Raw genomic sequence first — 18,983 nt, forward strand, 5'->3', positions numbered from 1 at the left:
TCATCTCCGAATAACTGATATCTTTTTAGTTTTCAAACTTAATTTAGTCGTATTAACCTAAAATATATAAAATCAAATGAGAATGATCATGAATAAGTCTTATTTCATTCATTTTCATCAAACTTTTGGTATATATAATATTCAAAATAAAATTTACATAATGTGATTTTTATACAATATTGACATGAATGTTGTCCATCAACAATGATAACTTTTGCCCACCTACTATGGTGCAACGAACTACTGTGTGGGGTTGCTAGTTGGCATTGCGATGAGTTAGGTTGTTCGGTCATCGACAAGACGACAACGCGATGTGCTACTAGGCTATGATGAGATGAGGACGAGTTGGGAGTTGGCTACGACGCGAATAATTTTGAAAGGATGAGTAAGACTATCAGAAAGTGATTTAGAGTTTGATTTATAAGTTGTGGGCTTTGGGCTATAGTTATATCTAAATTATATTAAACTTTTTATATTAACTAATATTTATATTATTTGTATAAATATTTGGATATTTGTTATTTACATCAATATTTAATATTTTATAATTTAAAATATTATTTATTTACTAATAATTCTAGAAAAATAAATTAAAAATTAAAAGAGGAAAATGGGGAGGGGATAAAGATTTTGCCTCATCCCCATCTTTTCTCTAAATAAGAAATTAGGTCAATAATCGTCCTCATCTCCTTTCAAAATAAAAAATTAGATATAAAATCATTCTCTTACCCTTTCTAAATGAAAAAAAAAATCCCAAGGGCCTCCGTTTATGCGGGGTTTTCTATCTTCTCTAAATTATAGGAAGAATTTTTTATCATAACATAATATTAAAAAAATATTTATTTTATCATAAATTAGAGGGAGATAATTTTATTTTTACTTAATTTTATTGAGAGAGAAATTGAATCCTATCAATGGTTATGACACGAAGACCTTGAGTGCACCGATTGTGCAAATGAGCCTTGGGCCGGGCTTTTTTAAGTCGAGGCCCAAGCCTATTATAAGTTAAGCATGATGGCCTAGGCCGGGCTCGGGCCAAGCTTGGGCTTTATTTATTTTTTAAAAGTTTTTTAAATTATTGTAAATTTAAAATAAATTAATTATCAACAAGTTATTATAATCATAGATAAATTAAGAAAAATAAATATTTTAAAATAAAATAATAAATAAAGTAAATAAAAGCTTATAAATATAATTTACTTTAATACTGTATTCTCTAATTCAAACGCTCTTTTAATTAATTAATACAAAAAAATTTAGTATCATAATTTTAACTTTTTTAAATCATCGATTTGTAAATTAAGAATTTAAATTTTTTTTTATGTTTAAATTACTTTTTAATTTTAATTATATTATTCTAATTTATAAATTTATTTTTTAAAAAAATAATGGGCGTGAGTTTAACCCGGACTTTTTTCTTAAGCCCGGACTTTTTTCTTAAGCCATTGTCGTGAGGGCCGGGCCGAAGTCCGCATGCCTGATATGAGCCCTTTGGCGTGTATTTATTAATAATTAAATGAAGGGATTAGGCGGAATTTCTTGCATGAGTAATTATCAGAAACCTCCCCTGAGGTTTAGCGTATTCTCACCTTAATAGATTGTATTCACGTAATCTCAGTCCCCTCCCCCAATGTTAGTTTACCGTTTAGTTGACCGTCTATTGTTTGATAGAATGACCAAAATACCATTGAGTTGAAAAAAACCCTTGTTCGCACAAATTAAAGAATTGTTGGCTACAAAGAGCATATCCATTTTGGTGCCAAGAGATGTAATTACAGTGAAAATACCAAATAAAACATTGGATTGTCCCCTTACGTTAACAGAAGATGGGGCAGAAATTCTACACTTTGAGGCAAGATCTAGGCGTTCATTCATTTTTGCAACGCCAGCAATTCCTGCACTCATCTCACACTCAACATCTTTGCTTAGTTCCTTAACTGAGGTATTCTGAGAAAGCAGCCTCTCCTTTAAGTTCCTTGTATTTGTTAAGAAACAAACGCAAGTCAGATTGACATGTTGAAGCATATAAAATACCAATTCCAAATGAAACCAAGTTGCAGAAAATCTACCTAGCTGAAGCAGCAGACCATTTCGATTTTACAAACTCTGAGAAGGAGAATATCTCAGAAGGGCTTGGCCTCCTTAGATTATCAGGTGGTAACTGTCTGAAGAAAACTCTGAAAAAAAAAATGATCTATTGAATAATCTGAAACATATATGTAAATAATGGAAATCTAAGAAATTGTGTATAATTACAAAAACTTGTGCAATGGAAGCAAGAGCTTTCTAAGGCAAAAAAAAAAAATGTAAGATAAATCCATTTGTGAAAAGAAGAAAAAAACAATCAAACTTTTTGAAAGTACATTTACATAAAAACAAATGGAGGAAAAAGAATGCAGATCAACTTATAAGAGTGGGCATAAATCATTTGTACTCCCACCCAAGCTGACTCTTATTTCATTGCATCATTGAAAAGACTTTTACAGGAATAATTCAGCATTCCAAGCCAATTTTAACTTTTTTTATCCTTTCAAATAACCTCTTGGGCTTTGCCAGCCAAATGCTAGTTGAAAACAACTGAAATATGAAAAATAATTGGACTTTTGAGTTTTGAACAAATACGTGGATTTAAAAGGGCTATCTCTGTTAATATCAGGATCAGATGAGGGAGGTTGAGCATGTCAATTGATCGAATGACAGAAATTAGCAAATCACTATGCGATGACCCATGACAGAAATTTGGTAAATTCGTATATGTTGGCAGCGTTAAAGAAGCATTTGCAGCAGAACTAGAATCAATCACTTGGGAAGCATTAAGTCCAGGATATCTCTGCATCTCTCTTTCGTGAAAATAACGAGCAGTAGCTAAACGCTGCATAACATGTGCTTCCATATTATCATAATCAAAGTAAGTACCATCCTGAAATATCCCACCTCACACGTTAGGAATATAATAAAAACTCTATCTCAACAAAGGGTTATTCAATTTATAATATTATAACGTATCACGAAACACAACCAAAAAATAATTACAAGAGCTTAACATTCAAGAATACATTGAAGATGATATTCATGCTTGCAGCTAGTAACCTGGGGGAGGATGAAGCTATGAAATTGGCCATTTGAAATTGAGAAAGTGAGAGAATGTGAAGAGACTTTAAGTGAAGACGATGACTGAGTGTAGAGAGAGAAAGAGCCGGTGGTCAAAATGTGAACAAAGAAAGGAACCCTAGAAAAGTGTAGAGAGAGAAAGAGCCGGTGGTCAAAAGAAGAAAAGAATTAAAACCACTAAACTCACTGCTCCAGTGCGAGAGAATGCAGCAAACCATAACATTTTTTCAACCAAGACATGTACATATCACGATAAAAAAAACAAAAAACAAAATCAAAGATCCTCAAATATTAATATTGTGGCGAACATGACCTTCAGGTGGCCATTTTTGGGCGCGGCTGTGCCCGCGGCCTATTTTTGTCAAACGGAGGCCCCTCGCAAAGTCTCGCCTCATTACGAGTCCGGCGGATGAACTTGGTCAGCACCACCCCCCAAGGCTATAGCCCACTTGTTTTTTGGCCATTTTTCCGCTGGGGGGTTTTGGGACGCAGGCCTTCGGGGGCTGATTTTTGGGCGCGGCTGTGCCCGTGGCCTATATTTGGCACACGGAGGCCCCTCACAAAGTCTCGCCCCATTCGGAGTCCGGCGGATGAACTTCGCCTCCACCCCCCACCAAGGCTATAGCCCACCCGTTTTTTGGCCATTTTTCCGTTGGGGGGTTTTGGGACGCAGGCCTTCGGCGGCTTATTTTTGGTCGCGGCTGTGCGTACGGCCTATTTTTGGCACACGGAGGCCCCTCGCAAAGTCTCACCCCATTCGGAGTCCAGCGGACGAACTTGGCAAGCCCCACCCCCTAGGCTATAGCCCACCCCTTTTTTTGGCCTTTTTCCGGTGGACGAACTTGGGAACCTGACCTTCAGGTGGCCATTTTTTGGCGCGGCTGTGCCCGCAGCCTATTTTTGTCACACGGAGGCCCCTCGCAAAGTCTCGCCTCATTCGGAGTCCGGCGGACGAACTTCGCCCCCGCCCCCCACCAAGGCTATAGCCCCCCCTTTTTTTTGGCCATTTTTCCGCTGGGGGGTTTTGGGACGGAGGCCTTCAGGGGGTGCTTATTGTGCGCGGCTGTGCCCGCGGCCTATTTTTGGCACACGGAGGCCCCTCGCAAAGTCTCGCCCCATTCGGAGTCCGGCGGACGAACTTGGCCAGCCGCCTCCCACCAAGGCTATAGCGCCCCCTTTTTTTTGGCCATTTTTCCGCTGGGGGGTTTTGGGACGCAGGCCTTCGGGGGCTGCTTTTTGGCCGCGGCTGTGACCGCGACCTATTTTTGTCACACGGAGGCCCCTCGCAAAGTCTCGCCCCATTCGGAGTCCGGCGGACGAACTTCGCCCCCCACCCCCACTCCAACACTCAATTACATCTGTAATTTAACAAAAACTAGCATGAATCCCTGTTCAACAATCAGCGGCAATAGCTTGAACAATTAAAAATTTTTCATACCCATTTTCAATCATTCACCAGGCAGCATAATGTAGCTGAAGTCATCTTCAAGCAAAATCAGGTGAACATGCATTTACAACAATCATTAACCTACAACTAACCCAATCGCTGGAAAAACAGAATGGAAGCAACAGAGACTCTCAAAAAGATTATCGAGACCCATTACTCATATTTTACCAAATTCATTAATTCCATCCAATAAAACTGACATGCACAGTTATAAGCCATTTTCATACCTCATTCGCGGCTCGTACAAATTGAGGTTGTCCGTGGGTCGACAGCAAAACTCACCGATTGGCATTCTTCCACGCGGCCGTCGTGATTTAGTCGTCCCTGGTGTCGGCGTCTTCGAGTTCGTTGCGATGGTCACCTGATCGCGGCACCCTTTCTCTATTAAAGCATAGTAGAGAGAGAGAAAATGAAAAGGGTGTTGTTCTTGTAGCTTCGGTTTGAACTGGAGTAAGAAGATGCCCATTTTTATTTCTTTTTTATTTTTTTTGAGATAATATCTGTTGGTTAAAAGTATGCTTCTATTTTTCATCCATCGGATATTTATAAAATCCAGATCAATTTCAGAACCCAACGTGATAATTTTAAGTTTGTTTGATTTTTTTATTATTAACAAGTTCTATTACTATATTATCCTCACTAACCGAACTTATACTAAACGGAGTACTAACGTCAGGGGATGTAGTTAAGAATACGTGAATACAATCTATCACGGTGAGAATACGCCAAACCTCAAGAGAGGTTTATGATAATTACCCTTTCTGGCATACGGTTTGCTATGGTTTTTCAAAGGAGCGACAGCGTTCGTCGCGTCCTACGTCATTCAATGTTTTATTGGGTATTTTTACATACCTCCCCTGAGGTTTCAACTAATATCAGTTTAATAGAAAGTATCTCTATATTTTTACATCCCTCCCCTGCAGTTAGTATTTCCGTCAGTTGACCGTTAGTGGACTAACAAGAGGACGAAAATACCCTTTCAAGGCTGACAGGTACAATTTCCCAGCAAAATTGGCAGTGCAAGCATATTCAAAAGCCGAAAATACTGAAATCAAACATAAATTTCTCAGTGCTTAGAAGTTAGAGATTTGGAGTCAAAAAAATTTTCTTCTCCCTGCTAATCAATAGTGTGAAAAAAGAAAAAGGTCAAAAAATAATAATAAATGGGCCTAGCATGCACTCAATCTCTCAGCCTAGCATTCTTTTTTCTCCTTGTGAAGGTTGTTGGTGTTTCAAATTACAGTGGTACTTTTACTAATTTTCTTCTGCTGTAACTGATTCAATCTTAGTTGAATAAACATATGCCACTGAGTTCATTCTTGTTTTCTTCGTTGTGCTATGGGTTATAATAATCTCTAATATTTTGGTTCATGCAACTAGAATTTCTTTTCCTCCCTTAACGCAAAGAAATATGATAAATTTATAATTTGATATGGTACTTTGATTCAGAGAAACGACTTCGCAATGCTTACGAAAAGCTTAAAAAGACAGGAATTCCATTAGCTTCAAACCAAGTGAACTATAGCCTCATATACAGAAAACCAGAAGAGAATGGTGTGAAGGCTGCCTGTGATGAACTTGGGATCACTTTAATTGCATATTGTCCTATTGCTCAAGGTAGATTTTGTACAGACACGAACAAAAACAATTTTATCCCAAGATAGTATTTTATCAATCTCTTTAATTTGTTCTATCTATCGACTCAAAATCTACAAATTTCTTGCAAATCCAATCACAAATCAAAAAGCCATTTTAAAGAATAAAATATTCCTCTCAAAATCTAATTTGCTATCCCAATTAGTTCTAAAAAACAACTCAAATCAATGGACTCAAACCGTAGCTCTCAAATTAAAGCATTAACTAAAAATAACAAATAAATTGAAAAAAAAAAGAAAAGAAAAACATAGGAAGAGCTTTTGCCGTTTAACTTGGAAAGAAACCATTTATTTTTTTAAAAAAGCCCCATGCCATTACCAATGCCATCTCCCACCATCACCACTCCCTCGTCCATTCCAGCGTCTAACTTGCCAACAATTGCTAGCCAAAACCCAACCTTCCTCTGCTCTTGATTCACCACGGCAACGTCGCACCCAGCCTCCAAATCAGAAGCTCTACCACTCGTTCGTCGCCGCTAAGCTAGCCATCTTTGTCGTCAATCCAACCAACCATTAGATTCATTAGATTCCAGCGAGCACACCTGAGCAATCAACATCCTCAATCTATAGCTCACTGAAGAAGAAGATACTATATAAGAGGTAGTTGAATCTGTACCAGCCCACCCACCAGCACTAGTAGAGGATTACCCACCAAGCGACGAGGATTTGACACACACACAGAGACAAAGTCAGGAGCTGAAGTCATTTGCAACGACATCGAGCTGTGCAGAGGTGGAGAGGCGTGGAGGAACTGCCGAATCGAGAGGAATGGCTAGATGAGAAAGGATGTAGCTTTTAAGGGTTGTTTTGTTTTGTGAAATTGGGAATTAGGGGAACGAAATCGTGGGCTGCAACGGTGAGACATGGTGCGGCATGTGTAAATTGTGCAAGTGTAAATCTTTTGCACTTTTGTGAAGGCATTATTTTTTGGTTAATGATTTGGACCGGATAATGAAGTGATGTTACTCTCATTTTTGCGATTACCCATACTAGTACAGTGAACTTTTTAAGTTTTTTGAATTTTAAATGAGCTTTTACGATTTTAGCCTTGTGTACTGATGCTATACATAATTTTATACTAACTGCGGGGGAGGGATATAAAAATACAGAGATACTTTCTATTAAACTGATATTAGGTGAAACCTCAGGGGAGGTATGTAAAAATAACCCATGTTTTATTCGTCACATCCATTCGTCGGATCTATTTAGAGGAATTCAACGGCTGTGGTTTACCAAACACACCATAGGGTTTTTTTGATCCATTGGCAAACGGGCTTATCTTGCCAGAGAGATTACGATCTTGGTCTTATCGTTCTTCTTGCTGGAGATGGAAATAATAATCGAAGCGATGGGGGAAGAGATGCTCAGAGTGGCGATCGCAGTCGCTTGTTGTAATGAAGATTTGAAGACTTCAAGAAACGGGTCTTCACAGAAAGCTAATGTTAAGGAATCTTCATATGAAAATTTCGGAGAGATGATCAGACTGATGATCATAGCGATGATCATAGTGACGTTCAATTATTATATTGGAGATTTCAATACTTCAAGAAACGGGTCTTCAATAAACGGGTCTTTACACGAAGCTAATGTTAAGGAATCTTCATATGAAAATTTCCCTCTTCTGTGGAGGATGGACAGGGTAAATGTCTATACTGAACTTCTGGAGTTCCGGTTGGACAAACCTCAGGCCGTCGAACGCAAGAATTCAAGAAAGTGGCCTGATACGCTGCCTCAAGTGGATAAACTCTTGGTACATGTTAATGGTTGGCCTGATCTGAAGCCATATAACATGTTTGGAACAACTGCTTTTAGAAGTCAGCCGCACTGGGGAGACAATGGTGGTGAGAAACATATACTCCCAGGTGACCACCAGAGCCATGACTACTCTGTTATTTCTCCTAATTCAGTCCCTCTGGCCTCAAGATCATCCAGCTGTGCATCATCTAAAGATGGAGACGGTGACAAACAGCCACCGCCGAATAGATCACCACCGTATGGGGTGGCATCCTCTCAGTCTGAAGGACAGCTCTGTTTCCCTAGTTTGGACATGATATGCCTCTTTCTTGGTGCTGAAGTCTGTGTAGCTGCGCCACTGATTCGGTATAAGGCTGGCACATCTTTATCAGAGGCTGCCAAAACTCTCTTATTTGTGGCCAAGATTTTAGGTTTTGCTGGATTTCTTTTGTGCCTTGGAGCGTGTATTGTCCAGCGCAGCCGCAGAGCTTCTCGAATGATGACTGCAATGGGATGTGCTGCCAGCTTTTGTGGATTCTTGTCAATCCTGGGGATGCTATTTCCTGAAAATCTCATGATATGGCTTATTGGTGCTCTTTGTGTGTTGCCTATTTCCGCCATACCTTTTGCATTTAAGCGATCTGTTTGAGCATGAGTGATGGTCAACCTTAGATATAGACTCAGTCATCCTGGAAAAGAAAACTGCCTCTTGAATTATTAAATAATTGCTTTTTCTTGTTATTTAGTTTAGTTTCGCCGATGCCTGAAACCATATCCGGATGATGGGTCAAAGTTTGTTTTTGGCATCTTTGTGGGTTTCTTTCATTAAACAATGTCAGTATATATCTTCATTCTTCATTCTTCATTCTTGGAGATTTGAAGTTGTTATAGTTTCATTTGTATGGTCTTATAGTTTTGTTTTTTATTTCAGTATGATGTAATGAGTGGACTGCTGCACTACAGAACTTTTCATGGTTCTTCTCTTGTTAATAAGATTTTATCCTTTTATCGTATTAAAAATGATGGCTTACAAGTTCACAGATAAATATATTGGTTAAACTTAGGTAGAATAACCAGATTTACTGTTTCATTCTAATTTTGATAGTTAATGTTATTATCTAGTTTAACAATAGAGTAATGATACAGCCACAAACTCTTGTACAAACTTATTTTGTACAAACTGACGTGGCATTAATTTATTGGTTGAATGAAAATATAAATTAATAAAAATAAATCATATGGGCCAAGTGATATTTAATTCAACCAATCTTATCATGCCACATCAGTTTGTACAAAATAAGTTTGTACAAGAGTTTGTGGCTGTATCATTACTCTTAACAATATCTCTAGGCCATAAGATGTTTCAATTTCATTGTTTCTTCCAGTTTAGGTTAAAGTGGTGCAGATGGCACGACATTCTCAAGACTAGAGATGCCACTATTGTTTCTATTGGATGGAGGTGTTTCCAAACTATGCCTGTTTATGCCATAAGAGGACTGTAATGTGTGGTACTGCATGTTGCAGTACACTCCACAACACATGCATTGCCTTGCCACTTTCTGGGGTTGTCTCGCCCCTCGTTGGGTTTGGGTGGTTGCTGTTCAGAATTTATCCAACAATCAGGTTAGATTCTCTTCCTGTTGCTATTAACTTGTGGGAAAAAAAAATTTCTTGATCTAGAAAGGCAAATTTCTGTAGTTTTCATTTTAAGAACATATTTCACCTCACATATTTTCTTCTTCTTTATCCATCCTTTTTTTTTTAAGGGCTGTGGGACCCTGGGAGGGTTGTTAATTTTACATTCTGTAATTAATCTTAGGAAAGGGATTGCCAGGTGCACCTTTGAGACAGAATTCTGATGAGCAACATTGTTTTCATGCGTGGATGGGCTGATGTTGAAGTGCCTCACTTTTATAGCCCGCTGAGCACAGCCTTGCAGCCTTGTGATAAGACCTGGCAAGCAATCAAACTGTAGCCGAGTTGCGGAAAGAACATATAATCTTTCTATATCCCTATTAACAAGTATTCACTGTACATGGTAGTTTGTGATGTGAAGCACGTGATTTTATTATTATTATTCTTCTCTTTCAGCATAGTTTCTTCTTCTACCCAAAATGCTGGTCGGTGTAACTTCTCATGGCCATTTGTAATAACTTAAACTGTTTATATAGTTTGAGAGGAAACCGAGGAAGTTCACCCATTGTTGATTCCTAATATTTTACAGGCTGCTCTTCCATTTGAATCCAAGCCCAAGGATATTCCTATCAGGAAACTACCATTTCCCGAAAATAGAAGAGCTGTAGTTATGGAGCCTCAGGAAAGAAAAGTCCATGCTCTTGTTCAACATCTTCAGTTGATTAGAAACAAGAAGGTATGCTTGTCGAGACCAATGTCTTTTAACATATAGTTGACATATTTTAATCCTCTGACGGCTATCTTAGAATGAGTAGTAAATCTGTAGAGCAGAATCGAACTTCACATGTAGTATCGATCTTGTTTCGCTATTCTATTTGTTTATTTCTGCACTTCATGTGCTGTTCTGTATAGCACTAAGAGTTTCTATATTGGGGTTATGCAGATGAAGAAGCAACAGTTTAAGAAAGTGCCCAAAAAAAAAATGAAAAAAAGGCATGGAGGCAGAGAGAGCTAAAGTTAAATAGGAAGTGCCGGAGAGAAGAAGGGCAGCAAGACAAACTAAAGAAGAAAGTTCTGAGGATTCGAGGCCTGATGGTCCTTATATAGAACGGTTACATAAATCATTTATATGCTGGACCACCCTGGCATGTCAGGTCCCCTGTACAAGCTTGAATCGTGAGAGAGTAAGTGTTCTCAGCAGTGTTTGATAACAGTTAATCATCTTCTTCTTCTTTGGTTAGAAATTTAAAATCTAAATTAGTTCTTTTGTTGAATTACAGTAGAAGATTATGTTCTGCTATTTGTAACTTTTTTTTTTTTGGTTTAGGTTAATTGTTTCTATTTCTTCACCTTATTCATTGGGTACTCAAACATGACATTCACAATCTTGCACGGTTTATCTCTTTTATGAAGTATCCTTATGTGTCCTTCTCATCCTTATGTCTTAGTTGATCATTTTGAAAATGTCATGGAAACGCTAGAATTTTTGGTTATCTGTGAGGATGCAATCTGAAGAAAGGAACTAAGGTATGCATTGTAACCCACTTAACATCACTGTTCGGATTGGAATTTTTTCTTTTTGAGAATATGCTCAAGTTTTTTTTTTTTTTAATTTGAAAAAAAATGAAGGTGAGGAGCGGGTTTGTTTCTCAACATAAGGGTAGTGTTGCAAATGATGTTATTGAAAAATCAATGCTTGTTGGACACATATTACTTTAGGTATAGGTGGGTTGAGAGGCACCTAATATTCATCTGTATGGCCTAAGCAAGGACATTTTTATTATTCTGTCAACGGTTGGATGGGAGTTGTGATGGAAAACAAGCTTGGTTAAGCATAACTTAGAGAGTTCTTCTTTCGGAAAAGCAAAGCTCAACATGAATGCTGGGTTGATTTATGTAAATAAAACATAAGATTCGGCTTTGGAAAGGGAGGTGGTTAGGCTCAAGTAACATAGAGCTTCATTCATTCAGCTTGCTGGTGGCTGACATGGGCATTCACTGAAAGTGGAACATGAGAAAGATTAGGATGAAAGCTGACTCATGAGACAATTTTTTTTTTCTCTAACAGAGTTATGGCCTAAGCATGGACGTCTGTATCATTTTGTCAACAATTGGAAGCAGGCTGTGATGAAAAACAAGCTTGATTGAGCATAACATGGAGAGGTCTTCTTTTTTATTAAGTCAAAGCTCAACCTGATTGGGGTCATGAATGCAGGGTTCATTTATGTAAAGTGTAAAATTCAGTTTTGGAGAGAGATGAATTTACCTGTTTGTAAAATTTCTTTATCAGCTTGGTTAGGCTTAAGCAACGAGGAGCTTCGTTCATTCGGCATGGTGGTGGCTGATATGGGAATACATTGAAAGTGCAACTTAAAAAAACAGTAGGAAGAAAGCTGACTAATGAGACAATTTTCTGCTCTAACAGATTTGTGTTTACATGGTATGTTAGTTAGTATGATAGCTCTGTTGAGGCTTATTGGGTTACCTTCAGGGAAAAAGAAAATTTCTTTTCCTGACTTTACACTGAAGAATATGTATTATTAGTCTACTTGTATTTGGCACTCTCCTTCAATTAAATGTTCATTTATCTTTCTCTTATCCAATGTATTATCAATTTATGATCTAATGTTCTGTTTTTGAATCAGGTGCTCATTGCCTTGTAGCTGATCCTTGTCCTTTACCTTCTGCTACCGAAAAGACAGAAGGGCATGACAAGGAAAAACATTTTGTGCACCCATAATTATCCGGCCTCGGGGATCTCGTTTATGTGAAAGATGCTGTCTACATGAGCATAAATGACCATGTTGTTCAGTTTTTCTAAAGTGGATTATGAAAACCAAAAACGCCCGCAAAGGTTTACTATTTGTTTCCTTCTCTCTTCTTTTTATTTATGTATTTATTTGGTTGTTTTGTTGATAAATAGAACCTTTTATTTACTTCTTGTTTTGTGTTTTGAATAATATAATATAGAAATATCTTATGTATTGTTGATGATATTTTCAATATATCTATTTCCTTTTATAAATATTTTGCTTTGAATGATAAGAGTCTGGGCAGGATAATGAAAGCCAATTTTATTATTTTCTATCCTTTCCATCTTCTCTCATTTTTCCTTTCCTTTAGGCTTAAGTATTGTTGCTCTGCTGTTACCAGGAAAGGACTAAGATGTAGATGATACACTGGTAAATTGCTTCAAAACACAAAATATTTGATTTATTAGAAGTTAGAGGAGCGTTGTTTCCCTTTCCAGTTGGAATCCTAATGTCTAAATAGATGATACAGAGAATCCAAAAGATACAGATGGTGATGCAGAGTATATTCAAGGTAAGCATTATCAAACTGGGGAAGAAATTGCCGATGGGCTTCGAGATAAACATTTGGCTGAGGAAATGGATGGTTCTGAGTCAGATGAAAATGCAGATGTTAAAAAGGTGAATTAATACAAACTGATGAAGATAATTTGGTGGAACATGTTGAGTTTATAAATGGACGGCTATGGAGAAAAGCAATCTTTTTGTAAACGATTTTGACCATGGTGATCCGAAGGTACTCAATGGTGGCTCGTCCTATAGCCATATTTTAAGAACCACATTGTTAAACGGGAAGGGGGTAGTGGAGTGTTCAGGAACTTTATTTTAAAATATTTTACCAATTTATTTAGATATTGGTGCATCTCTCCATGCTTTTGTCCCCTTTTTTTTTTTTTTGAGAGGTCATACCTTGTTTGTATGTCTGTTAGATGTTGAATTCCATACAAGTGTTCTTTGAGACCAAGTTGATACCTTGTTTGAGAGGTCATACCTTGTTTGTATGTCTGTTAGATGTTGAACTCAATACAAGTGTTCTTTGAGACCAAGTTGATACCTCTCACTTGTCAAATTGGATGCCTGCATCCCCATTATAGATTCTTGAACGTTTTGATTAAATAGCTATAATGGAGTAATATGCTAGAAATTATGTAACAGAGTAAAAGCTTTTCATTGTTTTTTATTTATTTTATTTGTTTGGTACTTCTATGATTCCTTGGTCCTTATGCTATGTATTGTTACATGCCACTTCATTATTAGGTGCATTTGGAAACATCATTTCTCATCTTGTCTTGGAGATGGAAAAGTTGGAGCCAAGGTGGAGATTGTTAGAGACATATGGCTCTATTTATTCACTAAATGGATTTGGTGGGAAGCATGTGAAGCAAATTGTAGAGCAATTTGTTGAGCAATTTGCGAACTTGAGTAATACCAAAGAAAACCATTAAGGTAGTATGGCTATAAATAGCCATGCATTTGCATGGTTTGAAGTATTGAAGAAGAAGTTTAAAAAAAAAAAGAAAAAAACATTGGGGTTCAAGGAGTTCTCTAGTTTATAATACTCTTTCTGAGCAATTTTAGTTTGTCGTATTTAAGCTTTTGTTTGGGTGAGATGCTTGAATACATTCGAGGGTTCTCCTCTTTGAGTGTATATTTGAGAGGAATGATGTATTAGTTCTTTGGGAAGTGAGATTGAGAGTTATTTCATATTCCACATTTGCTCACCATATTAGTGAAAACTTGTGATCTCCCTCTAATGTACCAGGCAATTTGAAATTTTTGTCATTTCTCTCCTTCGTGAACCTGTGAAGTCGGTATTGGGCAGCTGCTAAATTGATCAAAAGTTCTCACCTCTAAAAACCAAAACCCTTCAGAGTGGCCTTCCCACCAAGGTCTTGCAACCAGCCAAAAAGGATTTGAGTTTGATTAAAACAAGTTTCCAATGTTTAGTGCTTATGTAATTCAACACTTGAATCTTCGTATCTAATTTATTTTCTTCAATGAAATTTCATACATGAATCTGAAACCTCAACTCATCAGCAAACAGCTAATGAATACTAATAATCTTCATACAAGAACACTTGAAATCTACATTATATCTTCTTAATTGAAAAAGAAAATAAGACTGCCAATTTTTTAAAAAACAATTATTATATGAGTAGAAATCAAAACCCAACAGCGGACTCTATAACTCTCTGTTTTCTTCTTCTTCAGAAGGACTGATCCTTCCAAATACCTGAAATAGAAGCTGCCACCACTCAAGATCTGGAGAACCCAGAAGCTTCAAAATTTCAAGAAACAAGGCTAAAGCCAGTATCAATAAAGCTGATGCCATGGAAACCATTGAAATTCTGTAATAACATCTACCAATTGCCGTACGCGGGCAATTGATTCCAATCAACAAAGAGCTAGATGCGCCGGCGAATGAGAGCAGGACCGAGAACAGAAAGGCGTGAAACAAAAATGGCTGCGCAGCAAATATGGAACCCGGAACAAAATTTCCATCGGCGTATTGATGAGGAACAAGCAAGATAAGTAAAGCGATTGCGAGCGAGGAATACAAAATGAAAAATAAAGACAGAGTTTGGGATTCTTGGCTTGAGGTAGTTTCGCGATAACAATTAACACGGGTTTTTGACTCCATCTGCCAATTTCCAATTATGACGACGACGAAACCTGTGCAGACAACAATAAACGTGTCAAATCGGAAGAGGTAATAACCCGAGACTAATATGGAGATTTTTGTTAACTTTAAAAGAGTTACCCAATTATTTTTTACCAAAAAAGAAAAAACACGAGTGCTCAATAAGTTGTAACAGTATCCATAAATTTATTATCAGGAGTCAACCTTCCATGCAGCGCTGTATTTCATACAGCGTTGGCATGCAACCGGTACAACCGTTTTTTAACCGGTTAATATAATAAAAATTACATTTTTATTTGTTTTTAATGTAAAAAAATTATAAAAAAAGATAAAATTGTAATTAAATGAGGAAAAAACTTGTGATAATTTTAAATTTACAAACAGTACAAAAAAATATAAAAAAAACTATAAATATATCATAAAATAGTTATATTCCTACTTATTTTGTCACATTCCAATATTTATAATACGTGTTTCAAGTTTACTTGTCAAATTTCTATTTTTCTTGATGATTTATCTAAATTTTGGTATTTTGTTTTAATTCATTTTCCCACTAGTTTTTGGTTCTATATTTCTATTCATTTCAATAACTTCCAGCTTTTTAGGTGGATATTTCAAGTTTATTTTTGTATCTCTACAATCTGTTATACTTTATCTAGTTTTTGGTAAATTATTCCGATTTATTTTTTCACCACTTTTTAGTTCTATATCTCTACTATTTTTTATTGAATTCCGACATTTTGGGTAAATATATCAAGTCTAGTTTTTAGATCCCTACTTCCCATTTGAATTTATTAAATTATTGGTAAATTATTTCAACTTTCGAGTTAATTTCTTCAACTCTTGTTCTCACCACTTTTTAGTTCTATATTCCTACTCTTTTTATTGAATTTCAATATTTTATTTGGATATTTTGAGTTCAATTTCTAAATCCCTACTTTCCGTTAGAATTTATCAAATTTTTGCTAAGTTTTTTCAACTCATTTTTCCACCAGTTATTGGTTTTATATTTCCACTTTTTTCATTAAATTCCAAATTTCTAGGTTGATATTTCAATTTTATTTTTTATATCTCTATATTATGTTAGACTTTATCTAGTTATTACTAAGTTGTTCCAACTTATTCTTCCACCACTTTTTTGTTCAATATTCCTGCTCTTATTATTGCATTCCAATATTTTGAGTAAATATATTAAATTTACTTTTTAAATCCCTACTTCGCGTTTAAATTTATCAAATTCTTGGTAAGTTATTTCAATTTATGGGTTAACTTCTTCTACTCTTGTTCTCGTCACTTTTTGGTTCTGTATTCCAACTCTTTTCATTAAATTCTAACATTTTGCTTGGATATTTCAGGTTCATTTTTTATATCTCGACTTATTGTTAAACTTTATCATATTCTTGTTAAGTCCTTCAAATTTTTAGGTTATGTTATTCAACTCATGTTTCCACTATTTTTTGGTTATATATTTCTACTCTTTTTATTTAGTTCCAATATTTTTCATAAATGTTTCAAGCTTATTTTTTGATCCCAATTATTATTGGATTTATCATATTCTTGACAACTCTTTCCGAATTTTAGGTTAAGTTCTTCAACTTTTTTTTCCACCACTTTTTGGTTTTATGTTCCTACTCTTTTCATTGAATTCTAACATTTTACGTTGATATTTCAAGTTCATTATTTAGATCCTATTTATTATTGAAATTTATCAAATTATCGGTATGTACTTACAATTTTTGGGTTAAACTCTTCAATTGTTGTTCCCATCACTTTTTGGTTTTATATTCTTTCTCTTTTTATTGAATTCCAATATTTGGGTGAATGTCTCAACTTTATTTTTTGGTTTTCTACTCTTCATTAGAATTTATCAATTTTTTATCAAGTCATTTCAACTTCTAGGTTAAGCGCTTCCACTCTTTTTCCTACCATTTATTGGTTCTATATTCCTACTCTTTTAATTGAATTTCAACATTTTGCATGGATGTTTCAAGATTATTTTTTAAATTCCTACTTATTGTTCGACTTTATCAGATTCTTGATAAGTTTTTTCAAATTTTAGATTAAACTTTTCAACTCTTTTTTCCACCACTTTTTGGTTCTTTATTCATACTTTTTTAATTTTATGATAAAATAAAATTGAGTGTAAGGGGCTAAATAAAATTTTACAATTCAAAAAATTTTATAATACTTACGAATAAATTATAAATAATATAGAGTATGGGAACAGGACGAATTTTTACAGGCTAACGGTAAGTGACATTAACTGTAACTTAGGCGCACCCGTCACTTTTATTGTCATTTACAGTTGTCAGACATGGAGTCGGTTGCCCATGATGAGCTGACCCAACCTATTTTAGGTAACTACCCAAGGGATAATTATCGCTTTTGCATCTGCATTCAAAATACAAACGTAAGGGGCGGTTTTACTAAGAAAGAGTTGATGAGCAGTAGGCGCTTCATTTTGCTCAACTCTCCCAGACTCCCACCCCACCTTCCCCCTCTCTTGCTATCCCTGGCACTTATAACAACAAAAAGCAGAAGCATAGAGAAGTTGCACGACGGCTACGGTTTGCTGATATATTTTTCTCTCTAACTCTATTTTTGTTTTTTTTTTTATATTTTAGTTGAATGATTTATTTTTATTGAACATGATAATAAGTTGAAGATTGAGAAATAAATGTGCTTAAAGCGAGCAAAATGAGGCAGAATTATTCAACTTGTGTAATAGGCTTGGATCGTTCATGTGAACCGCAATCAGCAACAAAAATAGTTATTATTTTGGCCCATATTGTCAATCATGTGCAAAAGCATTGCAAGCAAAAATTAAATCTAATTCGTAGGCCCTGTTTGGGATTGAGGAGTTACAATTGTGAAAAAAAAAATATTATAATTATAAAATAAAAATTAATAATTTATAGTAAATACACATTTTAAATAATAATTTTGACAAGATTATTAAAAATATAATAAATTTTTCATGATACAAGTGAAAAACCATATTAATATAACTTCCAAACTACAGTAGTTATTGTTTTTCCAAACACGTTAGTGTTGTAATTTTTAAGTTACAGTTATTTAACCTCAATCTCGAAAACACCTTATTTTTCCAAACACTTTAATGTTGTAATTTTTAAATTACAGTCATTTAACCTCAATCTCGAAAACACCCTTAACGTGATTCAGTTATCAATAGGCAGCGGCAACATCATTATAATTTGCCAAGCCTTTGTTTCCCGGCAACGACTGGTTTTATTGTTCTCAATCTAGCTGTATATTTCTACTCTTCTTACAATAAAATAAATTATTTTTTATTTAATTAATTTTTTATATGTGTATTTTAATATTTAAGGTTCTTATTTCATAAGTTTGGTTGGATAATATTAAACTTTTTCACCAATTTTATCATCCATTATTGATTGTTACTAGCGTCACTTCATGTCGTATTTTGCGTCTTTAATCTAAAAATTACACATCAAGCAATATTTATCTGTTGGCAACATTGAGCCTGCTTTCAAGATGGTTGGACCTCCCTCCTGCCAATAATTTAGTAGATGTATCACCAACATGCCCACTTCTCTTGGCTTGGAAAATGTCTAGTGTCAGTCTTTTTATTTGCTACTTTCTCACTCAATTATAAATTGCACGCCAATTACAATATGATTTCATTTGCTTTCATGGCACAATGGATGAGCATGTCAACTCAGAAGCTCTTTGAGCTAAAGCTTCATATTCAGATTCAGTATTTGATCTAGCTACAACTCTTAGTTTTCTCAAGCACCATCATTTGGTATTTCCTCTCAACAAGTCACGATTTCCATTGACTAATCTCCTGACATCTATGCCCGATGTTGAGTCTGCATTACAGAGGCCTGGCAACTCTGTTTCTTTGTTCTGTAGCATATTCCTCGAAGTATTGGAATGCTTTGAAAGAAAAAAAAAAAAAAAAAAAT

The 18,983-nt window shown here is 35.7% G+C and overlaps 1 long non-coding RNA gene and 2 pseudogenes across 4 annotated transcripts; 1 reads left to right on the plus strand and 2 right to left on the minus strand.

Annotated features, from left to right (window-relative positions):
* On the minus strand, nt 1–3,122 carry LOC112099944 (annotated as a pseudogene).
* Nucleotides 3,123–9,311: 6,189 nt separating this feature from the next.
* LOC18048013 lies at nt 9,312–15,066 on the plus strand. Of its 4 annotated transcripts, none has more exons than XR_002906672.1 (6): nt 9,312–9,570; nt 9,767–10,318; nt 10,526–10,766; nt 10,910–11,109; nt 12,228–12,436; nt 13,650–15,066. It is a non-coding gene; the product is annotated as an uncharacterized LOC18048013 (long non-coding RNA). The 4 variants fall into 4 exon arrangements; XR_002906673.1 differs by having other exon boundaries at nt 11,031–11,109; XR_002906674.1 differs by having other exon boundaries at nt 9,782–10,318.
* Nucleotides 15,067–18,528: 3,462 nt separating this feature from the next.
* The window catches only part of LOC18048015, an 8,604-nt pseudogene continuing 8,149 nt past the window's right edge, over nt 18,529–18,983 (minus strand).

Source organism: Citrus clementina, unplaced genomic scaffold (genome assembly GCF_000493195.1).
Source record: "Citrus clementina cultivar Clemenules unplaced genomic scaffold, Citrus_clementina_v1.0 scaffold_3, whole genome shotgun sequence".
Classification (NCBI taxonomy): Eukaryota; Viridiplantae; Streptophyta; class Magnoliopsida; order Sapindales; family Rutaceae; genus Citrus; species Citrus x clementina.